We start from the raw sequence: 17,775 nt of genomic DNA, 5'->3' as shown, positions 1-17,775 counted from the left end.
ACCTCCCAAACACTCCTCTACCTTTTGAATAATAGATTTGAATTATGGTTGGAGCACTTAGCAGGTATCTGGAATCTGGTTTGAGCACTTAGTAGGTATCTGGAATCTATTTCTGGTTTACCTGAATCCTTCATCAAAAAGAGTCTAGAATAGCCTATACTTTGCCATTAAACAAATATAAGCCTCTACCAGGAAACTGTTTTACATAAGATGTTCTCTATGAAAGTTAAATGGTCTTTAAGAAGAAACTCTCAATATCTGTCTGTACTCAAGATTATTTATGAGCACATTGTAAGTATACTGCTAAGAAAAGCGACACATGTGTTTCCGATAACGTGCAGGAAAGTTCAAAGGCATTCAAACTGCTTTGTTTCCAAAGCCCACTGATAGGCGCTGTGGCTTCCGACTGCAGCGTTGACAAAACAGCTCTTGACCCCACGTGTGTCTGGCACACTGATGCTGTACAAGATGGTTGCTGAAGGTTTTTTGGTTTTGTTTTTCCGGCTGAGTTTTATGGTTTAATTAACACAAACAAAATGTGCACACGGGCTGCCTATTCATTTTCTTGCCGCGCAGCCTGGCGTTGGGACCAGTGACTCCGACGGCCTGCTGGGCTGCTCTTTCCACCATGGCCCTGCAGTTCTCGGAGGAGACATTGCAAGCAATCTCAGCACAGTAAGATGTGTCGCACATCGGCAGCACTTCAGGCTTCTTGACCTTGTGGACCAGGAACCTGCGGAAGCCGCTGGGCAGCCTGTGTTTTGTTTTCTTGTTACTCCGGTAACCGATGTTGGGCATCAAGATCTGGCCCTTGAATCTCCTATGCGCCCTGCTGTCAATGGCTCTGGGTTTCCACCAGTTCTGCTTACTTTCGGCATATCGGTCTGACTGGTGCCGGATGAACTTCTTGGTCCTTTTTTTTTTGGATCATCTTGGGCCCCAAGAGGGGTCTGAGGGCGGCCACGATGCCGAGTAGGACATGGCTGCCACCTCCTTAGGCAGCGCCCGAGGAAGAGCGCTGCTGAAGTTTCTCTATTCTCTTTAAATAAACTGTCGCAGTTACTTACTGCTGCATAACAAATCACCCTAAAACACAGGGGCTTAAAGCAACAAACAAAACTTACTTTTGCTCATGAATCTGCAACCCCGGCAGTGCTCAGCAAGGACGGCTGCTCTCCACCCGGCTCAGCTCCATCTGACTGGATCCGCCTCTTTATCTCCAACACATGGTCTCTACAGTATCGCAGCTTCAAGGTGGCCAGACTTTTCACAGGTGGACTCTAGGCTTCCCAGGCATCTGTCCCAGGAGAGAGAGCCCGGGGTGGGGGGGGGGGGGGAAGCTGTGTTGCCCTTCCCAGATGGCCTTGCTTCAGGAGTCACGTAGCCTTACCTCTGCCGTGTTCTGTTAATCAAGGGCAGCCATCCCAAGGCCAGCCCAGGTTGAAGGGGAGGGGAAAATAGACTCCACCTCTTGCGTGGGAGTGAAAATGTTTTGCAAAATCACAAGGGATGGAAAATATTGCTCCTGTGATTTTTGATGCAGTCTAGCATATGAACCCACGGGAAGAATGTGTTTCAGAGTCTATAGCGGGCATGAATGTGGTGTCAACCAAGGAGATGTTGGCGGAGCTCATGAAACTACGGATCTTGTTTCTCTTCTTTTCCATTGGCTTCCAGAAAACTCATTGGCAAATGTGTCGCCTTCCTCCAGCCAGATCCCTTGGCAAACTTCATATTCAATAACTTACCTTGTCTTCATTTTATTTTCCTACCATTAGTTTCCCTCTGCTCCAATTTTCTTCACTTTTAAAACACCCTGTTGTTGTGTATGTGTTTTGCTATGCTGTCTTAAAGTGAGAAATGAATTTTTAAATACTCTAAGAAACCAGGGAACCCACACAATAGGAAATATATCCAGTAAACAAAAAGAGTGGCATGGACATATATACACTACCAAACGTAAAATAGATAGCTAGTGGGAAGCAGCCGCATAGCACAGGGAGATCAGCTCGGTGCTTTGTGACCACCTAGAGGGGTGGGATAGGGAGGGTGGGAGGGAGGGACACGCAAGAGGGAAGAGATATGGGAACATATGTATATGTATAGCTGATTCACTTTGTTATAAAGCAGAAATGAACACACCATTATAAAACAATTATATTCCAATAAAGATGTTAAAAAAATAAAAATAAATTAAAAAAAAAGATACCAAGAGAGTATAAACCTCACTAATAAAGAAGTGCATATTAAAACAAGGCACCATATTTTTACTTATAATTTAATGTGGATCCTAAGCCCAAGGCTTAGTTCTTCACTGGTACTATGAATTTTCAAAATGATTTTCTTTCCTTTAGTCAGGGATAGGGATTGGCATATGAATAATGAGATCAGTGCTTGTATATGTACCTGGGAGAACGGTAAACTTGCGCAGTTGTTCTCCCAAAATAATTTGATGATATTTATGAAATGCCATCAACTCTGATCCAGTAAGATTTCTTCTGGGTTCTAGAATAAGGAAATGATCCAAATTCCGGGAAATCTGTATTACATATTAGGATATATGCATTTCCTATATACATTGGCATGTCATCTCAGCTTATCTTTTTTTTTAAAAAAAGCTGTGATCAAATATACATGCATAAAAATTTACCATTTTAACCAATTTTAGGCGCACAGTCAGTGGCATTAAGTACGTTCGCATTGTCGAGCAACCATCACCAGGACTTTTTCATCATTCTCAACATAAACTCTGTACCCATTAAACACTAACTCCCCATTCCCCCCTCTCCTCAAATCCTGGTAACCACTATTCTATTTTCTGTCTCTAAATTTGACTAATCTAGGTACTTCACATAAGTGGAACGATGTAATATTTGTCTTTCAGTGTCTGGCTTATTTTACTTTGCATAATATTTCAAGGTTCATTCATATTGTAGCATGCATCAGAATTTCATTCCTTTTTTAAGGCTGAATAATTTATATATATATATAGAGAGAGAGAGAGCAATTTGTTAATCCATTTGTTCCTTATTGGGCATTTTTATTGTTTCTACCTTTTGGCTACTGTGAATAGTGCTAGTGTACAAATATCTGTTTGAGTCCCTGCTTTCAATTCTTTGGGTTATACACCTAGAAGTGAAATTGTTTCTATTTTATACCAATGAAAAATTAGAAGCAAACATCATATACAGCAAATAAGGAAATTGCTAACTAAATTATGGAACACGTCCTTTATATCCTGTCTCCTTTTAAAATGAGGACCTTAGGGGCCTCACAGGCCACCTTCCCAGGCCCCTGTTCTCCACGCCTCGCACTGTCTCCATCCACCACAGCATCTGTCCTGCCATGTTGATTGTTTCCCCTGCTAGAGGAAATGATCCTCTGTCAGGATAGGGATTTTGTCTTCCATCTCTGGCCTCAATTCGTCAATAGCTGGAACATAAAATGAGCATGACAAGTGTTGATTAGGTAAAAGAGAGATTAGCAGGAAATAGCAGAGTCAAAAATCACCTCATAATAAATTTGATACAGCTGTTTGTTGACTGTGAAAACATCAAGGACATGAACCTAGACTTGAATTTGGGGACTACAAAGTGAAAATCTTATAAGTGATAGGAAAGTCTTTGGAGGAGTATGACTATACCTAGTATGTCACGGCACTAAAGTTGGTCCTTTATTTTAGTGTTTAATATACAGCGAGAGTGTAAGATTCTTGAAAGACCTGGAATCTTTCAGGAGGGCCAGATGAATCTTTCTTACATGGAAGCATTCACACTTACACATTAGTCTTCTCCTTTTATTCCAATGAACGTGCATACAAATATACACGCCTGCATTTTGAGATAATAAATATGTCCAATATTCTAAAATGCCAGTGCTAATAAAGATTTAATAGCCATAATATATCTAACCCACTCCTAAGTCTGAAGAAATAAATTGGCTTTTAGTAACAGACATCAGTAATCCCAAGTCTTATTCAATCTAGATCTTCCCTCTTTTCATTTACTACTGCATCCTCTTGAGAGTTGAGTGAGACCTTTATTCACTGTCACCTCCTCTGAGAAGTCTTCCCTGATTCACCCCATCCTGGAGCACATCCATCACTCTCTCCCTCCTTCCATTGCTTTACTTACTCTTCCTGTCCTCGACTGCCACCAGACATGCCACCTGTTTGATCTTTCCCTTGTTTCTTTTCTGTCCCTCATTTAAGAAGGTACATTCCTTGAAGGCAAAAGCTTTTATCCACCCGGCACCTAAGCAACACCTAGAAAATAACGGCAATTCAATAAAAATTTGTGAAACACATAAAGAAAGGCTTAATTAAAAAGTCAGGACCTATAGAAGAGATCATAGGCAAAACATTCTCTGACATAAACAGCTGATTCACTTTGCTGTACAGTAGAAACTAACACAATATTGGAAAGCAACTATACTCCAATAAAAATTTAAACAACAGAAATGAGCTATCAAGCCATGAAAAGACATGGAGGAACCTTAAATGCATATGACTAAGGGAAATGAGTCAATCTGAAAAGACTCCCTACTGCATGATTCCATCTGTATGACATCTGAAAAAGGCAAAACTGTGGAGACAGTGAAAGAATCAGTGATTGTCAGGGATGGAGGAGGGGTAGGACAGGTTAACTAGACAGAGCACAGAGGATTTTAGGGCAGTGAAACTCCTCTGCGTTATACTCTAATGGTGGAAACATGTCATTATACATTTGTCCAAACCCATAGAATGTACAACACTAAGAGCTGATTCACTTTGTTATAAAGCAGAAACTAACACTCCATTGTAAAGCAATTATACTCCAATAAAGATGTTGAAAAAAAAAGATTGAACCATAATGTGAACTATGGACTTTTGGTGATTATGATGAGTCAACGTAGGTTCATCAATTGTCACAAATGTACAACTCTGGTGGGGGATGATGGGGGAGGCTAAGCGTGTGTGCGGGCAGGAGAATATGGGAACTCTCTGTACCTTCCTCTTAACCTTGTTGTGAAACTAAAACTGCTCTCAAAAATAGTGTCTTTAAAAAAACAAAACAAAACTCTACAAATAACAAATGCTGGAGAGGGTGTGGAGAAAAGGGAACCCTTCTACACTGCTGGTGAGAATGTAAATTGGTACAGCCACTATAGAGAACAGTATGAAGGTTCCTCAGAAAACTAAAAAGAGAATTACCATATTATCCAGCAATCCCACTCCTGGGCATGTATCCAGACAAAAATTAATCCAAAAAGATACATGCACCCCTAGGTTCATAGCAGCACTATTCACAATAGCCAAGACATGGAAACAACCTAAATGTCCATCGACAGATGAATGGATAAAGAAGATGTGGTATATATATATACAATGGAATACTACTCAGCCATTAAAAAGAATGAAATAATGCCATTTGCAGCAACATGCAACATGCAGAGATTATCATACTAAGTGATATAAGTCAGAAAGAGAAAGACAAATACCATAGAATATCACTTATATGTGGAATCTAAACTATGACGCAAACGAACCTACCTATGAAACAGAAATAGACTCATGGGCATATGGAACAAACTTGTAGTTGCCAAGGGGGAGTAGGTTGGGGGAGAGAGAGACGGAGTGGTAGGTGGGGTCAGCAGATGTAAGCTATTAGATAGAGGATGGATAATAAACAAGGTCCTACTGTATAGCACAGAGAAATGTATTCAGTATCCTGTGATAAGCCATAATGGAAAAGAATATTAAAAAAGAATGTATATATATGTATAACTGAATCACTTTGCTGTACAGCAGACTTTAGCACAACATTGTAAATCAACTATACTTCAAAAAAAAACTAACATAAAATGAAATTTACCATTTTTTAGAATATTACTCAGCCATAAAAAGGAACGAAATTGGGTCATTTGTAGAGACATGGATGAATCCAGAGACTGTCATACAGAGTGAAGTAAGTCAGAAAGAGAAAAACAAATATCGTACATTAACACATATATGTGGAACCTAGAAAAATGGTACAGATGAACCGGTTTACAGGGCAGAAATAGAGACACAGATGTAGAGAACAAACATATGGACACCAAGGGGGGAAAGTGGCGGGGGGTGGTGGTGGTGGTATGAACTGGGAGATTGGGATTGACATGTATACACTAATATGTATAAATTAGATAACTAATAAGAACCTGCTGTATAAAAAATAAATACAATAAAGTTCCAAAAAAATAAATTAAAAAAAGAATTAAAAAAAATAAAATTTACCATTTTAATAAAAAAAAAAAACTCCAGGACCTAAATTATATATACAACACACACTTACACACACACACACACACACACACACACACACACACACACACACACAATGATTACATGTAAATACACTCAAAATTAACAGTAACATCAAAACTGTAATATCGGTGAAATTGTGACTGATTCTCTTCTGTATTCTAAATATTCTAATGTAATTGCATTGCTTTTGTTGCGGACTATCTGCCATGGTAGGGCGCTACCAAGGTGGGAGTTTACTACCAAGAATCCTCATGTTAGCACTTCAGTGAATTCGTAGTTCTCCAGAATCTTCTTCTCAACTTTGCAAGCTCAACTAGTTGATTTTTTTCACAACCTGAAAGTAAGTAGATCGTTCTTCAATGGATGTACTCAAATTAACCTTGACTGCAAACGACTAGTACATAAATCTAAATGCAAATTATGTCTTTAAAACAAGAAATTTAACTGCCAAAGGGACCTTGAGTTGTACCCTCTTAACTTAGTGACCACGGAATCAGATAAACAGTACTTGGATTTAAGTTCTGACATTTAATGGGATTGATTGCTCTATGTGGGGACTTGTCAGCTGTATCACTTCAAAAAAGCTGTCCCTGTCCCCAGACAGATGAAGTCCACTGGCCAGGAGAACTTCTCTTGGGCGGAGCTGGGATGTAATGGCAAATCTCCCTCCGTGACTTTGCGGACTTCCATCACTGATCATCTACCTCCTTTTCTGATTGACATGTTTTTTTCTTATAACATATTAAATAATTTAACCCACAATAGCTTCTGGACATGCTAATAGAGCCAGTTTTGTATTGTACTTCCTGCTTCTGGACCTAAGCAATATTTATATCTGCGTCCTGTTTTGCATATATTCTAAAGTCATTATTATGCTTTGATTTTACAGATGACTCTCAGAGACCCAGGACATTTTTTTTGCTGCTGCCTTCATTAGAATAATAAAAATAATTTCTAAAGTCAGGATGGTAAATATTCCATATTAGGTAAGGTCCCTTTTTAAGCACGTTTTTTGTTTATTTGTTTATTTGTTTTTTTTGCGGTACACGGGCCTCTCACTGTTGTGGCCTCTCCCGTTGCGGAGCACAGGCTCCGGATGCACAGGCTCAGCGGCCATGGCTCATGGGCCCAGCCGCTACGCGGCATGTGGGATCTTCCCGGAGCGGGGCACGAACCCGTGTCCCCTGCATCGGCAGGCAGACTCTCAACCACTGCGCCACCAGGGAAGCCCTAACCACGTTTTTAAAAATATACACGCTTTAGAACCTGTAACAGAGTCCCAGTTTGAGTCTAAGGTGTGTCACCTCGAATCTATTCTACTATCCTGACATTCCACAGGGACTAGTGAGACAGGCTCACCAGGAGTCTATTTTAATGATGATCAAGGTTCTTCCCAGGAAAAAACTCATTCTAATAAGAGAGTCAATGGCCCAAGCTTGGAAGAGAGAAGTGAATGAGAGCATAGCAGGTGACTGTCGCTCAGACTGTCCTCCAGCCCACACCCACTGCAGGTTGCACCAAGAAGAGCCAAAATAATTCCTTCTCTGAAGCCTCCATGGGACCTTCAGACTGTGAAACATCAGCGACACTAGAGCCGGTGATGGCGAGGTATTGGTAGCAGGAGCTCTGTACACCTTGTCGCCAGGGGTGGTGATCAATTCAATGACCTAGATTTCAAGGGTGCAGAGGTCAGTGCCCTCATTACCAGAATCACCAAGCAACTAGAACACTGGCAGCTCTGGTGCCTTGGGCGGACACTGGTGACACAGCTGAGTAAGACATCTGCCATACCTGGAGTCATTATTGTAGCTAGCCAGGACAGGAGATGACTTTGAAGTTTTTATGACACAGACATTTCCTAGAGATCTCTAGACCACTTTACCAAATCTGAGAAGGCTGAAATTTCTGCAGACCAAGTGAGAACAGATACATAGAAGTACTGCTTTGTAATTATTGTTTCTACCGTCCCAAGGTTTACTAAGGTAGGTGCAGCCTAGGAAATAACATTTATACCTAAAAGTTAAGTTTCAGTTGGATACAATCCTTTCACTTATGGAAGATGATCCATTCTCAGATGACAGAAGACCAGGTAGTCACTGTGATTCCCAGTAAAATCAAGCTACATCCAGCTTAAAAAAAAAATGGTTATAAATTTGAAAAAATTATTTTTAAAATGCCAAAGAGTAACAATGATGTCATAAACACCCATTTCCACCCCTCAAAATTAACAATAATATTTTGTCATATGTGCTCCAGATCTTAATCTTTTAAGAACTAAAGCATCACAGTTAAGGAAACTGTCCCCTACATTCCCTTCTCCACCCCCATTCTCATCCCTCACCTTCCACCCTATGAGAAAGTCATGGATGCAACTTTTAAATATACAACAAATAATATAGCACATTATTTATGAATATAAAAATACATGCACCCCAATGTTCATAGCAGCATTATTTACAATAGCCAAGATATGGAAGCACCCTAAGTGTCCAGCAACAGACAAATGGATAAAGAAGATGTAGTATATATACACAATGGAATACTACTCAGCCATAAAAAAGACTGAAATTTTGCCATTTGCAACAACACAGATGAACTTGGAGGGTATTATGCCTGGTGAAGTAAGTCAGACAAAGACAGACAAATACTGTATGATACCACTTACATGTGGAATCTAAAAATACAACGAACTAGTGAATATAACAAAAAAGAAGCAAACTCACAGATATAGAGAACAAACTAGTAGTTACCAGTGGGGAGAGGGAAGAAGAGGAGAGGGTCAAGATAAGTGTATGGGATTAAGAGGTACAAACCTCTTAATATATTATTAAGAGGTTTATATAATTAATTATTATATATAATTATTTATATAATTAATTATATATAATTATTAATTATATATGTATAAAATTAATAAGCTGCAAGGATATATTGTACAGCCCAGGGAGAGCCAATATTTTATACTAATTATAAATGGCATATAATCTTTAAAAATTGTGAATCACTATGTTGTACACCTGAAACTTATATAATGTTGTAAATAAACTATACCTCAATAATAAATAAATAGTAAATTAAAATAAAAAGCAAAAGTATAAAGACAAGGAATAGCTATATCAAGGCAACTTTTTAATATAAGAGATAGGAAGAGAATGTTTTACTCTTCTTATAAATACTGTAAACATAGAGAACCTGATTACTTTTAAGGAAAAGTAATTAAGGACAGCCAAATACTTTATTGAAAAGTATAACATAGCCATAATCTCACTCTTCCTTCTCAGTTGAGTGTGAGAAAATGATAGGAAAAAGTTGGGTACTGGGAACCAGAGATAAGATAGTGTTTGTTCCTTCCAGCAATTCTTCCTTTTTAGAAACTGAAGGAAGAGGTGACTAGGAGAGACCTACAGTTGATCTCTGAGCAGTGAGTAGCTGCAGGCACCATGATGCCAGCCAAGCCTAAAGGATAAGACCCATCTCTGGGCATGGGTCTTTTGATTCCAAGCTAAGAAATTCAAGGTAAGCTACAAAAAGCATTCTAATCAGGGCCTACATGTGTTTGATTACAAACAACAGGTATACCTAAAATTAGTTTTAAAGTTACCCAATTTTTCCCTAATCTTGCCATGGTTTTGCTTGAAAAGTGACTACAGGGCTTCATTTCAGTACAAGAGTCATTAAAAGTATTTAAATGAGGTTTTCCATTGAAAAGCAAAAATAATGTACAAATTGGGGATTATATATCAAGGGTCAGATTCTAATTAAACAAGGAGATTAAAAATATTATTTATCGCTGCTTCTTTCTAAAACCCAACCAATAATAACAATATTAAAGGAATAAGAATTTATTAACTCCCACGTTCTCAGAGCACGGGTGGGGCTTGGCAACTGACCTTAGACTGAGGGCAAGAGTGTAAGTCACCGAAAAAGCAAACCACAGGAAATACAAGGGCAGACAAGAGCAGAAGAGAGTTAGCAACAAAGTTCTGGAAGCTGGGAAAGATGTGGACTTGAGGCAACTGAGTAAGTCAAAGGGAGAAGATAGAAAATACCACAGTGGAGAACATGGGGAAGAAGACAAGAACTCATCTCTTCACACCATAGAATTCTAGAAAGATTCAACATTGGGAGGTGCTGGGAGACAAGGCTGACTGATAAATAACTCCCAACCCCCAGCTTTTTCTCAGTTGAATATACAACCGGTTAAGACACAGATGCAGGAACCGGGCAGTAGGAGATCAAAATGTCACTTTTAATGTGAAATCCTGGATTGGATCCTGGACCAGAAAAAGACTGGTGGGAAAACTGATGAAATTCAAAAAAGGTCTGTGGGTTAGTTTATTGTAATGTACTGTGATCTCCTGCTTTCTATCTCTGTCCTGTGGTTACATAAAACATTAACATTAGGGGAAGCTGGACAAAGGGTATCTAGGAACTCTCTGTACTATTTTTTGCAACTTGCCTGTAAGTCTAAAATCTCTCAAAAATCAAAACTTCTTTAAAAGTTAAATGTCTCCTTTATCACAAATAAAGCTCTTCTGAGAAAGCATAGCTTATTCTGCCTGAACTAGATAGATTTGCCAACTCCACCCCTGAATTAGACAGATCTACCCAATAAGAATCACAAGCCATGATGGGACAACTCATGTCTCATCACAGGACAGTGCCACGGGCCCTAAGCTGACCCCCGGCCAAAAACTGTTAAGAACACATGCTCTGTTACAGACAGGCAAATCTTAAGTGTAAGAAGTTAGGATCACGTAAAAGAAAAGTGAGACGAAAGGGCTGAGCCGCGCCTGCCCAGTTCTTCTCCCAAACTCTCCGATTAAGTCACTCTTGTCACCTGGGGAGGAGTGAAAGCATGAGAAGAAAGAATCCAAGAGTATTATTCTAATACAGTGACCTCAGATGTTTTGGTCTCAAGACCCTTCCATACTATTAAAAAAATATTGAAGGGCTTCCCTGGTGGCGCAGTGGTTGAGAGTCCGCCTGCTGATGCAGGGGACACGGGTTCGTGCCCCAGTCCGGGAGGATCCCACATGCCAGAGAAGCTGGGCCCGTGAGCCATGGCCACTGAGCCTGCGCGTCCGGAGCCTGTGCTCCGCAACGGGAGAAGCCACAACAGTGAGAGGCCCACGTACTGCAAAAAAAAAAAAAAAGTATTGAAGACCTCAAAGAGCTTTTGTTCATGTTGGTTATATACTAAAAGTATCAGCTTTGGGGAAATATATACATATATATTTTTATATATTTATATATAAAGGTATTGTGTATATATATACATAAAAATATATATATATTTCCCCAAAGCTGAAACTTTTAGTATTTCTTTATTAATCCACTTAACAATATTAATAAATCCAGTACATGTTAACGTGAATAACATATTTTATGAAAGATAAGTTTATATTTCAAACCAAGAAAACATAGCGAGAAGAGTGGCTTTGTTGCACATTTTTATAAAGCTCAGTAATGTTTGGCGTAGCAGAAGACAGCCAGATTCCCATATCTGCTTCTGCATTTAATCTGTTGCATTATCACACATCATGTTGCCTCTAGAAAATTCCCCTGTACGCTCACGGGAATATGTGAGTGAAAAGGGAAAATCTCATCTTAGTATTATTATAAAAATTCTTTTGACTTTTCAGACCCCCAGACCACACTCTGAGAACCGATGCTCTAATAAATTCCCCTCTATGTGCAGTAACAGCAAAGTGCATGTTCCCCAGACAGGAGACCGGAAGTGCTTGTGAAGGCTGGGGGGAGGCTGAGTCTGAACCAGAGCCGCACTGGTTGAAAGTCTGTCTGTGAAGCAGCTAAACCCCTTGCCCTGAGTCCCCTCCCTTAGCTGCTACAATGAGGTAACTGCCTGTCTCCCTCCATGTTGCCAATTTACTGAAAGCCTAAACGCAGACAAGCTCCAGACTCAGGGGTGCCAGCCAGAGCTGAGGAAAACAGGGTGAAATCATGCATAAGGTGTGATGAGATCTCCCATCCTCCTTACTCTGCTCTGCTCTTAGAATCCTGCAGCCTAGTTTCTTATCCATCCCCCAACAAACACACCGTAAGCAAGAGACTGGGTAATTTTTCTCTGAGGAAACTAAACAATACAAGAGAAAAAAAAGACCTATAAATACTGAGAGTTGAGATATCCATCAAGGAAAGAACACCAACAAATTACCCTAAATTAAAGCCCACATCTTGACAAGCCCTGCCTCTGAACATACGCTTCCAATCAACTTTCATGCATCACTCTTCAGCACTAGTAGACAGTCCAGGATTATTAAGTCATACATTCTCAGAAAGCATCCAATGGGGGAAAAAATTAGACAAGATGATAAAAGTAGAATGGAAGGACAAAGTGTTTAAAAAAAAAAAGGAAAGAAACATTCATCAAACAACAAAGGACTTCTTGGACGTTAAAAATATAAAAGCAGAAATTTAAAAATTAATAAAAGTTTTGGAAGATAAAAGTTGAGAAAATCTTTCAGAAAGTAGATCAAAGAAAAATTGGTAGAAAATAGAAAAAATAATACTAAGAAAAGCAGAGAATCAATACACGTTAAACATGCAACAAATATGACCCCAGAAAGAGGTAACTGAGAAAATTACCGAATAAATAAAAACAAAAAACTTCACAGAATTGAAGAGCTTGAGTTTCCAAATTGAAAGAGCCCATCACATACCCAGGATAATACACAAATGTAGGAAGAAGAAAAAAACCCATACACAATATGAAACTCCAGAATAAAGGGGATAAAGAGAAAAGCCTAAAAGTTTCAAGAACACAAAGACAGGAAGCACGTGAAAATGAAGATTCACAACGGCATCAGACTTGACAATTAGAAGTCTGGAGGGCTTCCCTGGTGGCGCAGTGGTTGAGAGTCCGCCTGCCGATGCAGAGGACACGGGTTCGTGCCCTGGTCCGGGAGGATCTCACATGCCGCGGAGTGGCTGGGCCCGTGAGTCATGGCCGCTGAGCCTGCGCGTCCGGAGCCTGTGCTCCGCAACGGGAGAGGCCACAACAGTGAGAGACTCGTGTACCGCAAAAAAAAAAGATGGTAGAAGTAACAATCGGTCACTTCTGAGATTAGGTTATAAGAGACCCTGAGCCTTCCGAAATATCTAACGATCCGAAGGCCTGTTCTGCCAGTTTATCCCAGAACACAGGCTGCCTCATTTCTGATCTCCACCCTGAATTCCTTTCAGGATGTGTTGGAGGTCAGCGACTGCAGTGGCTAATGGCTAATCCATGTAGAGCCGGTGACAAGCGACATTCTTTAGTTGGCACTTGGTAGGAAAGATTTGTCTCTGCTCCATGCAAAGGCAGCTGGGGTAGCTCAACTGGGGCATAAGCAATACGCATCCCAAATCTTGTGCCATAGCTACACAGTCACTGAATGCCTGGTCTTAAATCCCGACGCCTTGTGCCCTGCCTTAAGCCCACACTAAATTTCTAACGTGACTTTCCTCATTCGCGCTGTTTTGCAAACTTGCTGTCAGCCCCCAGGAGTACGAGAGAAAATCACCGAGATTATAGAGAGACGAAGGGCCATGGGACACATGAGGATCTCTGCCTGAAGGGCTCTGCTCTCCCCAGAGGTGAAGTCTAGAAAGTGGTGGGAGAGTTGAAAGCATTAGTTATGAGGCGGTTCCCCTACCCTGAGGTACCCTTCATTGTTCAGGTTTCCTCTCTGAGCCACAGAGATGGGCGATGTACACATAACGGGATGATACTGCAAATGAGGCGGCCCCTTTCCTACGCTGCTCCTGCGTGTTTTCGGAGAAAAAAAACCCACAGCCAACCCTGGCCTCCTACCTCACATCTCTGCAAGACCCCCGTTTCACGCTTCAACAGCCAGATGGGCGTTGGAAAAGCTGTGGGTCGTGATGCAAAGGCCTACCAAGAGCGAGTGTCAGTCAAAGAATGAAGAAAGAAATGGCGCTCCGGGACCTCTTTGAAATGCCCCAAGATAGAAGCTTGACTCCTTCGTATCAAAGTGATTGAAGCTAGCTGGGCGACTTTTACGTTTGAGCACAGGTGACATTTTTAAGGGTTGAGTCTGAGAACACCCCATTGCTTTGACACTGGGTAGTGAACAGGAAAACAATACAGGTGTAATAGGTCTTTCTTAGTAAGAAAAGAGCCCATTTTAAAACAATTTTACTCCATGCGAGTTATGGTGACTTTGAAAATGGTTTCTTTCTTTTTTTTTTTTTTGCGGTACGCGGGCCTCTCACTGTTGTGGCCTCTCCCGTTGCGGAGCACAGGCTCCGGATGCGCAGGCTCAGCGGCCATGGCTCACGGGCGCAGCCGCTCCGCGGCGTGTGGGATCTTCCCGGACCGGGGCACGAACCCGTGTCCCCTGCATCGGCAGGCGGACTCTCAACCACTGCGCCACCAGGGAAGCCCTGCTTTCTTGCTTTTGTCTGAAATTCTGCTATAGTGATAGTATAAACTGTAAACTGGGCGAAAGCTTTTCTGTTCCCGATGTGAGTAATTACAACTGGGAAGAAGTACAGGTTCCCCTTGCTCTCTGAAAGTAGAGCTGTTCGTACAAAACCTTTCCTGTAAGCCAAAAAGGCATAAGGCAAAGAAGCAAGTACCTTAGGACACATCTTGCTAACGATGCACAAAACAAACTGAGACTCCCGGGGAAGGGGCTTGGTGGCGCCACTCTTGCCACTCAGGGTTTCCACTGCTTCTGCAACAGCCCCTGCGAAACAAACACTGAACGCTATCTTTGCTTCTTACTTCTTTTCAGAAACATGAAAATCCTTTTCAGATTTATCTAGGTTAGTGAAAATAGGTATCAATGTAAGTCTTTCATAAAAGCAAAATGGCGTACAGTGAACTTTCGAAAAGTGGGGAATACCTATACAGCAAAGATAAAGGCAATCAACAGATAATACCAAGACCTTAGCCTCTTCCTCATGAATGTCTTTTTCTAGACTTACTAACATTCTCTCTGTCGAAGATAGGTACATGTAACTAAATACTCAAAAAAAGAAAACGCTAAAAAAAAAAAGACTATATGTTTAAGCCTCTTAAGTTTAACCTTCCTTTATTCAGATCTTGTGAGCTATCTATTCTCAAAAATTCAAACAGAATTGCTAGCTTGAAATGTCTAAATATACAGGGGGATGCACAACATGTAAATTAACTAATCAGAAGTTGCCACTAGAATAGAGAAGGCTAAAGGAAGCTTCTAACCAGAAACCAGGAGGCTTTTCACCTCTAGAGTTCTTCCCCATTTGTCTAATCAGAAAATATTTATTGAGGAAGTATGTTTCAAGCACTATTTCAGGCTCTGGGAGACACAGTGTTCTGGTTGTCTATTGCTGCTAAATGAGAGATCCCAACATCTAAATAAATGACAATCATTTTATTATTATGCCACATACTTCTGGAGGTTGATAAGTCAGTTGTCTCTTGGGGTCACTGATATAGCCGCAGTCAGATGGTGACTGGGGCCTGGAGTCATCACAAAAGCTTCCTTAGTCACATGTCTAGTAGTCGATCCCGGACCTCATCAATTAATGTCACTGCATCAATAAAACACAGCCTATTCTTCGAGCCAGTGTTTCCTCACAGCATGGTGGTTGGGTTCCAAGACTGAGAATCCCTAGGGGACCAGGAGGAAGCTGTATCACTCTTATGAGTTAGCCTTGGAAATCACATAGCATCGCTTCTGCCAGTAGCCACAGGCCTGCCAAGATTCAAGTGGAAGAGCATAGCCCACCCTCCCCTGCCCCCCCACATCTCTTGCTGGAGGAGTGTCAATATCACATTCTAAGAAGACAGGAGATCTTGTGGCCATCTTGGAAAATTCAATCTGCCATGCAAAGTAAACAAAAATATAAAGTCTCTGCCCTCGTACATATGCTTAGGGATGGGAGGAGCCTGGCAATAAACAAATCCAGAGATAAATACGGGAAATATCAGATGACGATGATCCTATGAAGAAGAATAAGGGAAAGAAAGGGGTATTGAGCGTAGCATCTCCTTTACGGAGAGTGGTCACAAAAGGCTTCTCTGATAAGGGGCCACTTAAGCAGAGATCCTGGAGCAGCTGAACAATTGAGTCATGCATTCCAGGTGGAAGAAATGGCAAGTGTAAAGATCACAAGGGCAGACACTGCTTCCAGTAGTCAGGGAATGACCGGGAAGACAGTGTGGTTGGAACAGCGGCAAGGACTCAAGAAGTGGGCAGAGAGGGGGCTGGGGACCAATCTTGCAGAGCCTTCGGCCATGGTGAGGACCATGGCCTTTGCTCTGAGTGAAAATGAGAAGCCATGGAGAGTTTCTAGTGGGGAAATGGCAACAATTGACTTGCATCTTATAGGAAAACTCGGCTGCTGTGTGACAAATGGAGCACAGCACTAGGATGGAAGCAAGCGACCAGCTTTGAGACTTTTACAACCATCCAGGTGTGACGTGATGGTACCTCAGACAAGGTGTCGGCAGAGGAGGTGGTGAGAAGTGGCCAGGTTCTGATGCTAAAAACATCAAACTCCATTTTTTTAGCCTTTGGATAATAAGCCATGTTTATTGATCTAAATATTAAAACCTTGGCTTAAACAGTAAATATTAAAAGATAAAAATGCATCCATTATCATTGGGCCGCATATCACAAGCAAATTTTCTTTTAACATAGCATTATGGGTTATCTCAAACACTCTGGAAAACTTTGACTAGTTTTCCCTCCTACGACACAGTCTAGTCTCCGCGTCCAAAGCGAAACGTAAAATTAAGGCAATCAGCACTGAGGCCAAAAAACATTTGACTGAAATATCAAGGCAACTGAAGAAAAAGCATTTTACTGGTCCATAAGATTTAGGTAGTTACCTCAAATGTTCATTTCCCTTTACATAAGCAGGTAACAGTAGCAGTTGCGTTGAAACTCATGGGTAAGAAAAATGTCACCCCTGTGAGGCAAATGGCTTTTTGTAGGACAAGAGAGTAAATCACTCTTCAGGGTACTCGGTGCCCTAAAGGAGGTCATTCCCTCCCACACATCAGATCAGTTTATTCCCGGGGAGTTTCATGTTCATACTGGTTCATTGACCATGCAGTCAGGACGGTTATGCAGCTCTTAATAGATTATGGGTTATTGCCTTATTATGTTTGCTAAATGGTGGTACATCTAATCATTTTTATCATGTAGGGAAATTTCATGATGTCTCTCTGGCCTAGCCAAAGCCCAAAACAGGATTCCCTGTTTATTCCCTTATGCCGTAACTAAAAGTTAGCGGAACCAATTAGAGAGTACGTCATAAGCCGGTTAGTAATTCCTTACTTTTCTCTATGAGCGGATAACGTGTGCCTGATCAAATTACAGCTCATTTGAGAAGACACTTTACTACGCTACTGCGACAATTCGGCACTATTTCATTTTTTCAGTATCGACAGCATCGTGCAGTAGCTGAGATCCTCCTGTGAGATTCCACAGGAATTGAGCTTGTCCTTACAAGATAATCACTCACCCTTCAGG

The 17,775-nt window shown here is 41.0% G+C and overlaps 1 pseudogene across 1 annotated transcript in view; it reads right to left on the bottom strand.

The window, feature by feature from the left end:
• Positions 1-522: 522 nt before the first annotated feature.
• LOC307186092 (large ribosomal subunit protein eL32-like) overlaps positions 523-17,775 on the bottom strand; it is a 71,862-nt pseudogene continuing 54,609 nt past the window's right edge. Inside the window, exons 3-4 of the transcript in view lie at positions 4,134-4,264; positions 523-993 (exon numbers count right to left, since the gene is read on the bottom strand). The product of the transcript in view is annotated as a large ribosomal subunit protein eL32-like (transcript). The remainder of the gene's footprint in view (positions 994-4,133; positions 4,265-17,775) is intronic.

This window comes from Stenella coeruleoalba (genome assembly GCF_951394435.1).
Source record: "Stenella coeruleoalba genome assembly, chromosome: 4".
Lineage (NCBI taxonomy): Eukaryota > Metazoa > Chordata > Mammalia > Artiodactyla > Delphinidae > Stenella > Stenella coeruleoalba.
This window is presented reverse-complemented; position numbering and strand designations above follow the sequence as displayed.